Below are 17,574 nucleotides of genomic sequence, written 5' to 3' on the forward strand. Positions count from 1 at the left end.
ACTGTACTCTTCTAATCAGTGAGAAAATAGTCCATGAATTTACAACAACGTACATCCATAGAAAGACTGACAGTATGTGTGTGTAAATGCTCACAATATTCAACGTAAATTCAACATCGAAAAACACGATTCAGGACACTGTCTCATTCTTGTAATTCTTTACCAGGCACTAACATTGGACTGTCATTAAGTCTCATTCGAGGCTGCGGTATGCCGTGATTTTTCCATTGTTCGTTTAGTATCGAATTTCATGTATTTCTTGGTTGCCGTAGAGAATAAATTTACGTTGATTATTATGTGCTAGTGGAAAGGGCGCTCTTTCTCATCCACCAATGCATATTGCGACAAATAGTTAATTGTTCACAGAACATGAAAAAATTATATTCATGAGGATAGTATTTAAACAACGGTAGGACAAGAAATTCGAAGTTTCCATCTAAACACTTTCCGATTAATTATTCTAAAAGCAATTGCCTTACGTGGTAAAATAAAACTTTCAATTGTATTCTTGGTTAAGTAGTCAATCAGATCTCAGCAATTATCTCTCCTCTAGGGAAATCTCTCCTCTAGGGAAATATACATTAAAATCACCCACAGTTCTTAAGATTAAATATATTTTGATATCCTTTGTTACTGGGGTTGGGTTTGGGATGGGCAAACAGATTATTCCTTGCCCGAGGGTGTGGTGCAGGCGCATTATTACAGGGGTATACAACTACTACAGAGAAATAACTAAATATCCAAAGTTCTATAGTAGACATTGAATATACTACAATGGTTTCACTACTGTTACAACTCTATGGTTTTAAACCAAGTAACAGAAAAGTATGAAACCCAAAAAGCAATTTAAATTCAATAAAAAAATTTCTTCCTTAGGTTACAAAGTGAAAAATAAAAACGAACTTAAAGTATTGACAATTAAATCCCAAATAGTTTTAAAAGTTATATTACAAATCCAAAAGTATCCAGTATTCCGAATGAAGACCAGCGGTGCCTTACATTTATTCCTATCTTGATCTACCAATATCCTGGAATTGTGTTGATGTGCTAATAGTTTTGATGTATCCCACTGACAAAATCCAAAATCACCTTAAATTAATTCACAATAACCCCAAATAGCGATTTAGTCCTAAATCAAACAGCATTTTGTAATTCCAGTGAAAAAATTAAATAAATAAATAAAATACTATAAACTGAGCAGAACTAATATTGGTATGTACAATTAATTTAATTGTTTGTCTGTTAGTTTTAATTTTTTTAATATTACATTTCATGCTATTGTAACGTGGCATTGCTTACTGGATTTGACATTGTTTAGAATTTTTTGTTGTTGATTGTAAACAATTAGTAATATAAACATTGTATCTAGTTGCTGGCCTTGTTCTAAAATCAGTGACAGATTTGGTAAACAACTTATCTTTTTTTTTTTCTTATCTTTCTCAGAGTAAGAATATTAAGCTGAGTAAAAGTCATAACTGGACTATGTGTGATTATGCATGCGTCAATTGGTAAGCAAACTTCCATTTGTTCCAGAAGGACGAACTTTAGACCCTCATCCGAGAATCTGTTTAATGTCTTAATTATATGTATAACAGATTTTCTGATAAAAGTTCTATCATTCCTGCTTTAACATCTGACACGTTAAGTTGTATAATGTTGTGATCAGTTTGGACTGAATATTATTTCCTTCAGATTATTAAATTCTCGTGATTATTGTCTTTGGAAATACAAAAGTGCTCAGATAATTCTTGGACAAAGACATTTACTGGAATTTATACGGAATTCAAAAGCTGGAATAATATTTTCTGTGATTCAACAAGACTACCGTTGACACATCAGCCCAATGTTGACTATTACAAACGTCATCGTCCTCCATCTTGAGTTTCATCTGAAATTAAACTGAGATTCACTTAGAACTTTTCATTGGTAGGATTTTTGGTTTAATTCTTGGATTACGAATTGGATTTAATTCGCAATACCGTATGCTAATTTTTCTTAATTGGCTTACTTTGTAGTCTAGGGAAATACATTATTTGTTAAAAGTTACACAGCTTGTTGTCTTCACTCATTTTTGTTACTTATTTTAAGAGCATAGACTCGTAACAGAAGATTAGGGGCCCCTCCTTGGGATACGAATTTTTGTGTATATATTTCAGAAAATTTTGATTTTGAAATTTAAATTCCCCTAGTTTCAGACATTTTTAATCTCAAGTATTATTGTGCGTTTTAGAAAATCTTTAGTGAAATCAGCAGACTTTTCTTTTTACAATGTCATCAAATGTGGGATCTTTCATTTCCTACCAGCTAGCAGTTAGTCTGTTTGAGAAAAGATGAATTGATTCAGCTTTCCAGAAAATATTATCTTTCTGTGGCAAAAACATTTGTAACGAAGCAAGAAATAAAAAATATTTTGGTCCAGTATTTGGTGGAAATGAGTGTTTTAATAAAAGTGCTCTGGTTTCGATCAGTAAGTCTCTAACAGACTCTGACATAAAAGTAAAGGAATTAAAATTAACATACAATCTGGAATTAGAGTTAAGAAGGCTTGAACTTTAGAAAGACAAGGAGGAAAAAAGATGCAGTTGGAAAAAGAGGAGAAAAAATGCAAATGCAATTAGCTAATGCAGAAAGAGAGACAAATGCAGTTGCAATTAGAGAAAGAGAAAGAACAAACGCAGTAACAGGAAGAAGATACACAGATGCAGTTGCAGCTGGAGAAAGAGGAGGGAGAGAGAAACAAATGCAGTTAAAATCGAAGAAAGAGGAGAGAGAGACAGATGCAAAAGCAAATGCAAAGAGATAAGGAAGAAAGGGAATTTCAATTTAGAATAAGAGAATCAGAGCTGGCAAGTGAAAAGCACGTTCCCACTTTACAAACAAATTCAAGTTTCGATGTCACTAAGAATATTAGGTTAGTGTCCACTTTTAGAGAAAAAGGAGTAGACAAATATTTTCCACATTTTTAAAAGATTGCTGAACATTTTAAATGGCCGAGGAAGCATTGGACTATTTTATTAGAGAATACACTTTTTGACAAAGCCCGATACATATATGCATCCCTGTCAGTACATCAAAGTGCTGACTATGATCTGGTTATGGAATGCCTCTTAAAGGGTTATTAGTTAGTACCTAGGCTTATTGGAAAAAATTAGGAACTTTGAAAAGGAAGCTGGACAAAACCATGTCGAATTTGCAAGAGAAAACGTGCAGTCATTTGATAGGTGGTGCTTGGCCAAGAAAGTTTATCAAGTATCCGAGCATCGCAGACAAATCTTGTTACTTGAAGATATAAAGAACTGTGTCCATAGTGACATTAAGCCTTATCTTGATGAGCGTAAGGTCGAAACCTGGGAAATGCTGCTGGTCCTGATGATGAGTGTTGTTTAGCTCATAAAGTTTCCTTTGTAAGTAAGTCTTCCACTCAGCGGTCTTCTGGTAGAAAGGCATTTCAGCCTAATAATGCCCTTCTAAATTCCCATCTGGCACAACTTTGAGAAATCAAGCTTGTGATAAACTTGATCAAACATTATTGTCTCCTACGTGTACCTATTGCAAAAAGAAAGGATATGTTAGTTCTTAATGCTACAAATAGAAAAATAAGAACAGAAGCAAAACAGACCTATTCCAAATGCTACGACTTATGCAAGGTCAAGGTCACTTTCCTGTATTGAAAGCAATACATATGTTGGGTCTAATAAACCTCAGTCTGATTTTATTATCGAGAATTATTAACCATTCATGTCGCAGGGTTCTATATCACTCAAAGGTGATTAAGCCAATCCCTTCCCTATTAAACTTTTTAGGGACACAGGAGCTTCTCAGAGTCCTTTATTATCAGGTACTTTGCCTTTTCTGAGAAGTCTTCTCCTGATGATTGTGTTCTTTTCCAGGGAGTGGAGTGCGGGTTTGTAAATTTTCCTCTCGATTATGTAAATTTGTCACCAGACCTACTCCCAGGACCTGTGATGGTCGGAATAGTGTTTTCTTTACCTGTTGAGGGCACTCATTGTTTATTTGGCAATGACCTAGCTGGATATAAGTTTGTGGTTAATCCACTTGTAACTGGCAATCCTTGTCTGAATTATAATGTCGATCCTATTGAAAACAAATTCCCTGTTTTTTACCCAGCTTGTGCAGTTACTACAGATATGGTAACGAAAGCTCTTGAGAATGATGTTGAACAGGAAGGTATTCCTTTAGCTGACACATGTATTGGTCAGGCTTTTGAAGAAGTCACATTCACTCCTTGTTTAGGTCAAACAAATGATATTGATCACAGTGATGCTATTTTAACTACGTATTCTCTTTATTTTAATCAGGGTGACAAACGACAATCACTTGTCGTCAAACAGAAGAAAAAAATAAACATGAGATCTCCTCTTTGTTTTAAATGGCCATTACTGTAACTTAAGCCACAAAAGTACATGTTTAATATTTCATTACAATTGGAATTCTTATGAGAAAATGGAAACCTCCCAAGGTAAGTGCTGGTGACGAGTGGTCAGTGAACTATCAAATTGTAGTTCCAAAACCATACAGACAGGAAATACTTATTCTGGACGATGAACTCCTTTTGTTGGTCATTTAGGGATTAATAAGACTTATCACAAGATCTTGAATCATTTCTATTGGCCAAAAATCAAAAGTGATGTTTGTAAATCCGGCAGATATTATCATTACTTGCCAAACGATAGGAAAATCCAATCAGAAGATACCTAAGGATCATCTGCAACATATTCCTGCATTTGACGAAGCGTTTAGCAGAATATTAGTAGACTGTGTTGGTCCTTTACCTAAGATCAAGTGAGGTAACCAATACTTGTTGACCATAATATGTGCGTCAACAAGATTCTCAGGGGCACTTCTTTTGAGGAATATTGAAACTAAAACTATAGCAAAAGCTTTGATAAAGGTTCTGTACTCAATTTGGCCTTCTTGAGTTTATCCAATCCGATCCTGGGTCAAATTTTATGTCTGGAATTTTCCAGCAAGTTATACTTGAACTCGTCGTCCAGCAATTCAAGTCAAAAGTGAAATTATGGTTTGACAGAACTTCACTGGAGAGGACTTTTGAGTCTGGTAATAGAGTTCTGCCTCTCTTACTCATTCATCAAAATTTTCTTCGTATTAGGTATTACGGCCCTTACAAAGATAACAAGAAAACGAATGAGTTAAATTTTAGTAACAGTACTTCTGGGATGTAAATAAATGAATAATCTGGAACAATAACTTTCACATTTGCTACAAGTAAAAAGGAATGAACATAAACCGTTATTACTTAAATATGAGCACTTACTTCCAGATGTTCCCACAAGAAGAAACAAAATCTTTCACGATGTTGAAAATGTAAATTCCACCCTATGAAACAACACCCGTACATTATGAAAGCTCTCAAACAGGAATAATTGAAAAAGGAAATTTCATGTTTTGCTGCAGGATGATTTCATAGAACCCAGTAAAATTGATTGAAGTTCACTATGTATACTTGTTCCGAAACCAAATAAAACAGATTATAGCAAGGTAAATAGTATGACAAAAACAGATTCATTTCCATTAACAAGAATCGATGATTGCATTGAAAACATTGGAAATGCGAAGTAAGGCACCAAATTTGACTTTGTGAAAGGATTTTGGCAAATTCCGCTGACGGAAAGGGCAAAGGAAATTTCGGCATTCGAGACACCAGATATCCTTTATCAATATAAAGCGATGCCGATTGGGATGAAGGGCTCGCCACGTACTTTTTAACATTTAATGAACATGATTACATCTGATCTAGATAATTATGATATTTACATCGATGATGCCATCATATACAACGACACATTGAAAGAACATTTAGCGACAATTCGGAAATGTTTTGACTCACTCACTGATGCATGTTTGACAATCAGTTTATCCAGACTTGAGTTTTGCAGGGCTTGTCTAACATTCCTGGGACATATCGTTGGATATGGACATGTTAAACCTATACATGCTAAGGTCAAGGCTATCTCTGAATTAAAATGAAACTGATGCGATTTTTGGGCATGCTACAGCTCGTGTAAAAACCAAGTATTTCATTTTCGATGTGATCGACATTTCGATTTTAATAATGCATGTCATTAACAAGTCTAACACCAGCAGCCTAATCTCCAGCTAAGTCATTGCCTAGTAAAAAAGGAATACCATCGATGGTTACAGAAACAATGTTCCGACTGTCGCTGTTCTTGAGACTAAATCTGAAAACAAATTTACTTAATGGAAAGGAGAATTAATAAAACCTTAATCTACTCCTGAATAGGAAAAATGTCACAAAAAACAATTTCACTGATCAAGGCAAAGGAACTGATAAGAAAAAAAAAACTCTGAGAATATCCCGTGTCGCTTAATAGTTTGAAAGGAATATGCGCTGCCGAATCACCAGCAAGTGATACAGAATCTTTCGACATGAATGGTTCATAGTTTTTCATAAACAGTCAGACTGGATGATCAACATCATTTTATCATGATTTATGAAACATTATCTTCTTGAATGACCGCTCCGTTGGCCTAGTGGTTAGAGCGTCCATCTCGAATTCGGGAGGTCGTGGATTCGATCCCCGGCCGAGTCATACCAAAGACATACAAAAATTGTTCTAACAGCTGCCTCGCTTGGCGCTCAGCATTAAGAGGACTGGTCGGCCTGGAGGTAAGGTAATGTGACTGGGTGGGACATCTTGCTACATGTCTGCGGTATGATGCCCCAGTGCTTGATATCACTATAAACTGTCACACTGCAGACATCGTAGCATTATGACTGAAAAATTGTTAAAGCTGCTTTAAAAATCCAAATCACACAAACATCTTCTTGAATCCATAATGCTCCAATCCAACATTACTTGCATCAATTTTCGGTTTAAATAAATGGCTTAAATTGGAGGCTTTAAGAACTGGTGTACTCCTAAGTATGGCCTTTAACTGATCAAAAGCCTTCTGATAGTTTTCAGTCCAACGAAACTTGGTCTTCTTGCTCAATTAAAAATTGTCAGGGGTTCAGCAATTATATAAAAATTGGAACAAAATTTCCGATAGTATCCAGCAATGCCGAATCAGACTTGGGTTTGTGTGACCCAACATATGCATTATAACCAACCGTGATATTGACCTCTTAGAGAATGGGGCATTTGCAATAGCTTTGTCATTTTCTGTCGTTTACTTGTCAATATGTAACAGTCATAAAAAATGTGATATTTTCACTTGCAATAGATGCAGGTTGGACGAAATAAGCTTGCTTCCTCAAAGTTGTGCCAGATTGAACTTTAAACGTGCTCGTTGAAGAATGAGTTGTTTTCCTTTGCAAAATAAAAACAATTCTGAGGGGAGGACTTACCGGAAAGTGAAACTTTGTGGATTGAAGAATAAATGTCAGTTATACGAGCAGCAGTTTCTAAAATTTAGACCTTTTGCTCAACAAGATCGGTTATGACGTCACTAATTCTTGAACTCATCGACTAATATGGGTTATCTGACCCTGATGAACTCTCTGGGCTGAGCGACACCTATTCAAATTGATATTTTCCCCATTGAAAATTCAACATTTGCTTGTCTAGTTTCCTTTCTACAGTTCCTAAACCTCTGCTGATATGGCTCAGGTACCAACTCATAACCCTTAATGATACTGTTCTTCTCCACATCATTATTAGTTTTTTGTTGTACCGACAGTGAAGAGCAGAATTTACGACCTTTGCCATGAAGTGCACATTACAATAAAAAAAAGTACGTTGTTTTCTTGGCCATTGTAGAAATTGTCTCAAAATCAGGAAAATATTTTTAAACTTCGGATGCTTTATAAAGGGTGCTAACATAACATTTATGGTAGTATCTAAAGATGAACTTGTGTGTAAAGGGGTGACGCTTTCCGTTTCGTTTACTTTCAGTTACATTTAACATTCTTTGGTTTCTCTTTCTGTCTGCATTTGCCTCTCTTCTTTTTGATTTTGGATTTCTATCCCTTCATTTTTATTTTGGATTTCTATCCCTTCATTTTGATTTTGGATTTCTATTCCTTCATTTCGATTTTGGATTTTTATCTCTTCATTTTGATTTTGGATTTTTATCCCTTCTATTCCATTTTGGATTTCTATCCCTTCATTTTGATTTTGGATTTCTCTCTCTTCAGTTTGATTTTGGATTTCTATCGGTTCATTTTGATTTTGGATTTTTATCCCTTCATTTTGATTTTGGATTTCTATCAGTAGTAAATGGGGTCACCCTAGGGACAATAGGACTTAGCATTAAAAACACCCCTGGGTCACTCTAGGGACAATGGAAATTTAACATGGAGAAAAATCGTGGGTCACTCTAGGGACAATGGGAATTTAACATAGAGTTTGGGTCTGTCTAGGGACAAGGGAAATTAACATGGGAATAGAGTTTGGGTTTGTCTAGGGACAAGGGGAATTGAATATGGGATTTTTTTAAAAAAATTTTTTTAAATTTAAATTTAAATTTAAAAAAGGGTAGGCAATTGAAAGGCTATCTCTTTTCGAGAAATATGGCTGGCCCTGAAAAGGGCCTTTGGGTTTATGTTAATATTAATATTAACATAGATGGCATCTGTCACATCTTCTTCTTCTTCTTCTTAAACTCCTTCTAACTGCCGGTCCATACACAAGTACCCTCTTGAGACATCCTTGTCTTTCTATGTAAACTGTCCTCATCCATTGGCTAGTATCTGTCCTATCAACAACAGTCCACTTGGACCTGACATACATGAGCATGTCCGTCCTAAACATCATGGAAGACACAAGCGTAGAAGATTGCACATCGGTCCACATCTTGAAGCAACGAGAACAAGTGAATCAATGCACTGAACTGCGCTTATTTATAGGTAGAGGTAGGATTGAAACGGATTGAGTTCATTCACCAATCCAAACACGCGTTACAAAATTCAGTCAGCCCGCATCCAATCCGGAGAGATTAGTCTGTGACGTCAGTTGGTCTATATAGATTCGCTAGCGCTTGTGTGCAGTCAATCTATGCGACAGTGATTCAACATGACGGAAATTCAGAAAACGATCCATTGGGGTGCACCAGCAGGGGAGACCGCCCAAGGGAACCCGGACTTACTTTCAGAAGAGGTACATTGGGATTTTGTGGATTTTCTTACCTCGCAAGAATTTGTTCCGGAACCTTCGTCTCATTCTTCATTACCGCAAGTGGAGAATTTTAGACAGAGACAGAAAGAAGAATTGGAGAAATTTATGCAACGACAAAAGGAAGCGGAACAAGCTTTTCTCCTACAGCAACAGCAACAGCAACAAGAAGAGGTAAGAAAAAAACAACAGCAACAACAGCAAGAAGAAGTAGCAGCAAAGAAACAAGAGGGTGAAAATCAAACGGCTACGGTACTGTTGGACATTTTAGCGGAGTTAAGAAGTCTGAAACAAATGTATCAGACTTCTTTATCACGACCGAAGAGAATACGACCTTCCCGAGCTAAACACGCCAACCCTGTGACTAAGCCTATCGTACCACCCTTAGTGATTTCAACCCAATCATCAGAAGTAGGTCTTGGCCGTGGCAAAGGCTTAAGGCAGTTAAAGTTGATTGGTTAAACTCACTCCTACACCATAAAGAAAAAAGGCCCTTTTCAGGGCCACCCACATTTCTCGAAAAGAAATACAATTTCAATTTGCCAATAACTCAAAAAAAAAAACCACCCATTTTACCCTTATAGTACGTGTCTGTGTATGAGTGCGTGAGTGTAGCTTCTTATTTTAAAATCACAACTCAAAGACACTTACCTTGTATCATTAATGTATTCTTTTATCCATAGTTACAATCCAATTCACAATTCACAACACTTCAATTAAAAGTTCATTGACTTCTTCTGTTTCCTTGTTTAGTCTCTCTGTTTTTTGAATTTTTTCACCGTCACACTCTTTTCCTCTTCTTCCTCCTCGCTTTCTTCCCTTCTTCTTTTTTTTCTCCTGTTTCTTTTTCTTCACCTGTCTTCTTTCTTCCTCAGAAGAATCCCTCTCTTCCTCTGAAGAATCCCTCTCTTCTTCTGATTCCTCTTGTTTCTTTTTTGGGCAATCTGGAGACCAATGTCCTTTTTCTTGACAATAATAACAGGTATCTTTACTTTTGTCTTTTTTAGCCCCTGTTTTCTTTCTTTTTTGACGGTCTGGACACTCTGAAGACCAATGCCCTTTCTTCTGACAGATATAGCAAGTATCTTCACTTTTATCTCGAAAGGAAGGAGAGTAGTCCGTCGGCTGGTCTGAAGAAAATTTTCTAATGACCCCTCGTAAAGCTCTGATGAAACGTTCCATCTGGGTAGTCTCTTCCATCGTTGTGCTCAGCTTGAGAGTGAAATGAATAGTGAAAGGACAAGACACGCACCCTTTTATATACGCTGGTCTGCCATGACTATAAATTAGTTTATGCTGTTTACACTTGAGTCATTTGACGTTTTGCACTCAAGATGAAACGATCCCATTCATTCGAGAAGAAAGAAGAAGAAGAAAGTAAGAGGCAGAAACGTGATCTATCGCCTCGTACCAGAGCTGAAATCTTGGCACAAATTCATGCCAGTGATTTTGAAGAGGACATGAGTGAACCAGAATTTGAAACCTCTAAACCAAGTTCGTCACCCTTAGTCAACCCTGAAAAATACTATTCCATTCGAGAGACGGAAAAGCGCTCCTCTAGAAAATTTAGAACCACGGCTTACACCTACACGGTGAAGTTTAAAGATTTCAAGGCCGACGTACCATTGGAGAAAGCAGAAGGGTTTATCACCGAGATGTGGGATTCTTTGCTCACCGCACTCAAGCGACAATGTCAACCCAAAGAAGACGATCGCTTGACACTATCCATAGATCACGACGGTTTGAAATCCCCTGTTTGGATCGAGTTTAGCAGACCCGCAGAACTAACCCCTTCCAAAATCATGGACAAGATTCAACACGTACAACAATCTAATGACCAGTTTGACATCACCGATGGTAAAGCCACACTGAAAATGGCTCACGTCTCTCTTCCTCAAGGGACAGGACGCAAAAAGGTCTTATTGGTGGACGACCTTCGCAGCACCAAAACAAGTCTCGTCCGAATTAACAACCCTCATGACCAGATGTGCTTAGCCCGTGCCATCGTGGTGGGACGAACCTATGCCAACAAGAACGACGCGGTAGAATGGAGAAGAACCTGGGAGAACATTCGAAAATCGAACCGAACCAAACAACGAAACGAAGTAGAACTCCTGTTGCAACAAGCTGGCCTGTCCAATGACACACCCTGTGGCATTCCTGAGATGCAAAAATTGCAAGATGCCCTAGCTCCACGCTACACCTTGAAAGTGCACCCTCAAGAAATGCGCGGGCCTCTGTTGTTTCGAGGCCAAGATTTTAAGGACGGAAAATACATTCATGTCTATCATCACGATGAACATTTCGATACCATTACCAGTATCACTGCATTCCTGGGATATGTTTATTATTGTGAGAAATGTGACTATGGTTATAATAATCGAGAACAACACAAACATTGTGGATGGAAATGCCCAGGATGTTTAGCCTCTCCACCCTGTCTGAGCGAAGAACCAGTGCCTTGTTCAACTTGTCTGCGCACGTTTGTCAGTCCTACCTGTTACCAACAACATTTGAAAACACAAGGTTCACAGAAGAAATGTGCTTGTCAACTGCTGAGAATGTGCCCTACCTGTGGATAAGGCATACGTACCAATAGTACCAAGGCACATGTATGTCGAGGAAAGAAAAAATGTCACATTTGTCACCACATCGTGGACTTGGAACACGAATGCTACGTGCAAAAATACCACCCCCACCAGAGAAAGAGGACGGTCACAAGAAGAAAGGCAATTTCATCTTTTTCGATATCGAATGCATGCAAGAGACTGGCATTCACATTCCTAATTTCTGCTTGGCTCATCGAGCGTGCGAGAAGTGCATTCAAGAACCTATCTTCAGTCATCGCCCTCACTGCAGCAAGATTCCTGGAGGACGTGAAAAAATCTTTCGGGGACCAAAGACGCTAGACGATTTTGCCCAATGGATCTTAGACCCCATCGACAAGACGTGGAGCCAAGAGGACATCGAACGTTACGGAGATTGTCATCGTCATGCCACGGTGATGGCTCACAATTTCTCCGGATACGATGGACAGTTTCTTTTGAGATACTATACGGAACAAGGCACCGAGCGTCCTAAAGTGACTTTGAACGGAGCCAAAATCATTTTCATGCAAGTGGGACAAGTACAGTTTAAAGATTCGATGAGCTACTTGGCCATGCCTTTGAGCCGAATGCCTAAAACGTTTGGAATGACAGAAATGGCTAAAGGGTACTTTCCACACTTTTTCAATGCGGAAGCCAATCAACACGCCGTTCTACCCCATTTGCCTGAGGCTCACTATTACGACCCCGACAACATGCGTACCGAACAACGAGAAGCTTTCTACGCTTGGTACCAGGCTCACGCCTCGGACCCTTTCGACTTTCAGGAAGAAATGCTAAAGTATTGTTGTTCCGACGTGGACATTTTACGACGTTGCTGTGGAAAATTTCGAGAACTGTTCATGGGACACGGAGGGGTCGATCCTTTGAAAGAAGCTTGCACCATTGCCAAAGCGTGTTCCTTAGTGTATCGACAACGATTCATGCCTGAAAACACCGTCGCTGTCATCAGCCTTCAAACGACCCACTATGTCAGGCGTCAATACTCGGTCAAAGCCGTACGCTGGTTACATTACTTGTGCGACAAGGAAGACAAATGGATTCAGCATGCCCGCAACGGAGGGAGTGAAAAGACCATCGGAACGTATTCGGTCGATGGCTGGGACTTAGAAAACCCCAAGATCGTGTACGAGTTTAACGGCTGCTTATTTCACGGATGTCCCGTCTATTACCCTGACCGTAGCACTAAAAATCAGTTTTTACAACGAACCATGGAAGACTTGTACCAGGACACTTGTCAGCGGCGCATAAAGTTAGAACAGCAAAGGATACCAAGTGGTGGAAATGTGGGAACACGAGTACGATCACCGTATGAAAACCGATCCCGAGTTTAAACGCCTCGTGGAAAGTTACCAGTTCATGGACCCGTTGAACCCGAGGGATAGTTTGTACGGAGGAAGGACCAATGCCACCTGTTTGCTGTACCAAGCCGACGAAGAGAAAGGAGAAGAAATCAAATACTTGGATGTGTGTTCGCTGTATCCCTACGTGTGCAAATATTGTCGCTTTCCTGTAGGGCACCCGCGATTGATGACGGAACACATCGACCTGAAAAACATTCGACAATACGAAGGCTTGATCAAGTGTAAAGTTTTGCCTCCCACGAACCTATACCATCCCGTCTTACCTCACCATTGTCAAGGCAAACTGATGTTTCCCTTGTGCCGTACTTGTGCCGAAACGTGCAACCAGGACCAACCTTGCCATCACAGCCAGGAAGAACGTGCCTTGACGGGAACCTGGGTCAGCGTGGAATTGTTCAAAGCTCTGGACATGGGATACCAACTGTTAGAAGTGTACGAAATTTGCCACTTTCCCAAGACACAACAGTACCACAAGGGTGACCCTACTCAGAAAGGCATTTTCGCCGACTACGTGGATGCCTTTTTGAAACTGAAACAAGAAGCCAGCGGCTATCCTTCCTGGTGTCACACTCCCGAAGACCAAATACAATTCAAAGAGAAATACTACGAACAAAAAGGCATCTCTTTAGACCACATCGAAAAAAACGAAGGCAGGCGATCGTTTGCCAAAGTGATGTTAAATTGCTTGTGGGGTAAAATGGCACAACGACCGTGTTTACCCAAGATGGAATATTTGACAGAACCTTCTCGCTACTTCCAGATGATTCACGACAAAACCAAATACATGAAACACGTGGACGTCGTTCGAGAGGATTTGATCTTGGTCAATTACGAAGAAGATCTGGACTTTGTACAAGACGACCCTTTTGGAAATGTCATCATTGCGGCTTACGTGACAGCTCATGCTCGCTTAAAATTGTACGAAGCTTTAGAACTGTTAGAAGAACGCGTCCTGTACTTTGACACGGACAGTTGCATTTACATCCATCACCCGATTCAACATCACCCTGACATCGCAGGAGACCGTTTAGGAGCCTGGACAGACGAGCATCCCGACGACAAGATTCTAAGTTTCGTCAGTGGCGGCCCCAAAAATTACGGCTACGAATACCGGGACAAACAAGGAGAAGTGCACACGACGTGCAAAGTGAAAGGACTGACTCTGAATCATCGTACCAGTCGAGTGGTCAACTTTGGGGTATTGAAAGAAGCCTTGCAATCGGGAGAGGATGGAAACTTTAAAGTGACCACCTATCAACCGAACAAGATTGTACGTTTACCCACTCACCACATCGTATTTCGACCCTTGGAAAAAGTCTATCAAATTGTATACCAGAAGCGAGTGCGACTTCCCAATCACTTTACGTTGCCGTACGGTCACGTCGGTATTGGTCTGTATATAAAAAGGAACCCTAGGCAAGATCGATAGTTCATTGTTCATTGAAGTAACTTACCATGTCGTTGACGAAGAAGAAACCAGATTGGTTTGGCTTGGACCCAAGAGGTGGCCCAGTATGCACGAGAGTTATTCAAGGAAAAAAGTTACTTTTCAACCCGTGTTAGTGACGGTGCCAGAAGAACCCGTCACCCAGGACGGGACTGTCGTGGACAGGCCCGAAAGACCCTTTCGGGAGGACACTTGTGTGACATTACCCCCTACTATAGAACTGGTTAGAACTTTACCCAAAACATGTTGTACAGACACTTGTGTTTATTCCACGTTCATGGTTATCATGTGCCTTTTATTCTTGTACTTAAGCCTTTGGCTTTATGTATTTTTGTCTTTCGTATTCATGTTTGAAACATTCAATAAACGTGTTCTGAAAAAGTATATAAACTCTTGTCTTGTTTGTTTTCGTGTCACAAGTGACATTTCTCACACAATGGCTACCTCTGCTGTCTCTGCTCCCTCTTCCTCTACTGTCAAAGTCATCGACGAACACTTAGATCGTGCCAGTTGGGAGGCTTTGTATCTTCGCCATCCCTTTAACATGCTCATTGCTGGACCTAGCGGTTCAGGCAAAACCGAATTCGTCAAACGTTTGATCGAACATAAACATCATTTGATCGATCGGCCACCTCAACGGATCGTGTGGTGTTACAAAGAGTGGCAATCGGCGTACAGCCTCTTGCGAGAAAGTCAAGGAGATTCCATCGTGTTTGTGGAAGGCATTCCTAAAGAAGACGACGGTATGGTCTCTGACTCCCGTCAAACCCATTTGGTCATTTTCGACGACATGTTAGGAGAAGACGAAGAAGAAATTAAACTGTGGTTTACGCGCAAAGGGCATCACCGTAATGCCAGTGTCGTTTACATCACCCAAAATTTGTTTCAACAAAGTAAAGCACATCGCACCATCAGTCTCAATGCGCATTACGTGGTCTTGTTTAAAAGCCCTCGAGATAAATCGCAAGTGCAAGTCTTAGCCAAACAGTTAGGAACGCCTTGGCTGACTCAGGCGTACGACGATGCCACTCAAACTCCACACGCCTATTTACTCGTCGATTTGAAACCTACGACTCCCGAGGATTTGCGATTTCGTACCCACTTGTTTCACCACTGGTGCCAAGACGGAGGGCCTGTCCTGTACACGTCTCCGTCCTCGACTTCATTTCACTCGCCATAAAAAAATCTATAAAAACCTCAGACCCTTTTCGTCTGTCTCACACAGTGTGAACATGACGTCCCTTCAGTCGCATCTTCCCGTCAAATTGATTCGTGCCTTGTATGACATCAGTCGAGAAAAAAATCCACAAACACGAGCTCGTGTCTTAGAAGCTAGTCTCAAAGAAGTCTTACGATGATTCACGGTGACGGCACGTCAAATACTCCAAGGAATCATTCAGATTCCTCATCAAACCAAACGCTTTTTCGATCGAAACAAAGTCGCTTTGGTCCAACTGGCTGATCCCCGCATCGACACTCAAACCAAAAAACAAATCATTTTGAAACCTGGAGGGAGCGGTACTCTAGGAGGGGTCATCATTCGCTCTCTCTTAAGATGGGATCCTAATGCCCCCAAAGTTATCCCCAAGACAAAAGTCCAACGAAGCCCCAAGAAGAAAAAGACCAGGTCCCCAAGGACAACTTCTCCAGTGGCAGGACCCTCCTCTGACCAGACACCACCACCCCGGAAAAAGAAAAGAAGCCCCCAGAAAAGAAACAGAGAAAAAGTCCCCAGAAAAAGAAAAGTCCACAGAAAACTAGTCGCAAGAGAGGCACTTCGGCCAGAACGCAACCTTACACTCGCAAACCACGACCTGCCACGGCGGTGACTGTGTCTCCGGCAGCCTCACGTTTGTCCACTTCTCCGTTAATGACACCCAGAACTGAAGAGTACTTGGAGACGTTGATCACACCAAGAACTTCTCCGTTGATGACCCCCAAAAGAACTTCCCCAGTGGCAGGACCTTCCAATTTAGTGGCAGTGGCTGCTGCTCACAAAGTACCTTCTCCCAAAATCAAAGTTCAAGAAAGATCGGGCATGTTACAAAGTTTACTGGATTTGTCCAAGCAAGAACTGGCTCGATTTAGTCCGTTACGTACCCCTGCACGACGTGTCATGCCTGTCCTCAAACGAATACGACGTAAAGACAATCAGTGGCGACGCGTTCCGGTATAAAAAAGGCCTGTGACCAAGTCGGGTATCAGTGTTTTTTGGTGCTCCTGAAGACTCAAAGATGTCACCCTCAAGAAAACCCCAAGGAAAGAAAAGGAAAGGACTGCCACCACGTTTAGCCAAACATGGGGACATGTTATCTGTCCTGTCCAAAGCTTCTCCACCCCTACGACAAAAACTCATTCAAACAGCCTCCAAAGAGGTCATCGATACCGTGTGCGAATGTTGTTTGAACGTTTTGAAAGGCACGATCCCTTTGTCCAAACACCAGAAACAATGCTTAGGCAAACATCGTCACGTTCTTCGCCAAATGGTTCAAAAGAAAATTCCCATTCGTCAAAAAAAGAAGATGTTAGTGCAACGTGGAGGTATTTTACCTCTCTTGTTAGGCCCCATACTGAAAGGAGTCTTGGGAACCATGTTGGGAGGACTGGTGGGAGCAAGATAAAAAGGCCTCGGAAGTTCCAAGATCTCAGAATCGACCCCTGACAACCGCATGGAAGGACGAAAACTAGCTTTAGTGCCTTACAAACGATGGATGGAATACCATCGGTGGCAAGAACAACACACCCCGCATTTACCTCCCAATCCCAATTTGAGCGAGATGTCCCAGTTACAACACGAATTGCAGTCCTTGATGGATCGCCAAGATTTGTCCGAAACAGAAAAATCGCAAAAGTACGGTCAACTCTTGCAACGACTGCAACTCTTTCACCAGAAAGCTTTAGACGAAACATCTCTACCCACTCTGAAAGATTTTAAGACCTTGATGAAAAGTCCAGCACCATCACCAGTACCAGTACCAGTACCACCAGTACCCGTGACAAAGACAGAAAAAGGAGAAGAAGAGGAAGGGTTTCAAACTCCA

Source organism: Sinohyriopsis cumingii, chromosome 2, assembly GCF_028554795.1.
Source record: "Sinohyriopsis cumingii isolate HCF-2022 chromosome 2, ASM2855479v2, whole genome shotgun sequence".
Classification (NCBI taxonomy): domain Eukaryota; kingdom Metazoa; phylum Mollusca; class Bivalvia; order Unionida; family Unionidae; genus Sinohyriopsis; species Sinohyriopsis cumingii.